Genomic DNA, 639 nt, shown 5'->3' with positions numbered 1-639 from the left:
GCAAAGCTACATGCCCAAGGTTGGCATTGTTAATCAATAAATTCACCCCCCAGCCATGCAAGCTTCAATGCTTTGCTTCTTTCCATCGCCATCGCCATGCTTTAAGAAAGAGGGCACCAACACTTCAAAAAGAGTCTCAAGAATTTCCCAAGTCCATTTGGCCATGTCGTGCAAGCCACCAAGAGCTTGCAGTTAACTAAACCTAATCCACCAAGAACTTGCATACACCCTAATCTCCCCATTTAATATGGCCACGTACATTTCAACCCAGCGCCAAGACTCCTATGCCAAGTGCATGCCATATAAGTTGTCCTAAATTCTTCCATTATCATGGACAACCTAAACTCGTTTTACAACCACCTTTTCAGCCATCCTTGTTACATTAACACTCAATATCCTATCCCAAACCATGTGTAAGAGTTGAAGAAAGAAACCAAATAAGAGTCGAAGAAAGCAGTGTGTTGGAGTTTTCAATAGGAATAGACACTAATGATCTCAAACATCTACACTAATCCTCATTATCAACAGCCATCCAGGTATATTTATGGATGGAGGACCATGGACGGTGGTGCATGGCTCGCCTAGGTACATTTATGGATGCATGGATGGCCCAAGTACATTTATGGATGGGAGGACCAT

Source organism: Cibotium barometz, chromosome 3, assembly GCF_041138505.1.
Source record: "Cibotium barometz isolate CiBa-2024 chromosome 3, ASM4113850v1, whole genome shotgun sequence".
Classification (NCBI taxonomy): Eukaryota; Viridiplantae; Streptophyta; class Polypodiopsida; order Cyatheales; family Cibotiaceae; genus Cibotium; species Cibotium barometz.
The sequence above is the reverse complement of the archived record's forward strand: the minus strand, read 5'-3'. Positions refer to the sequence as shown.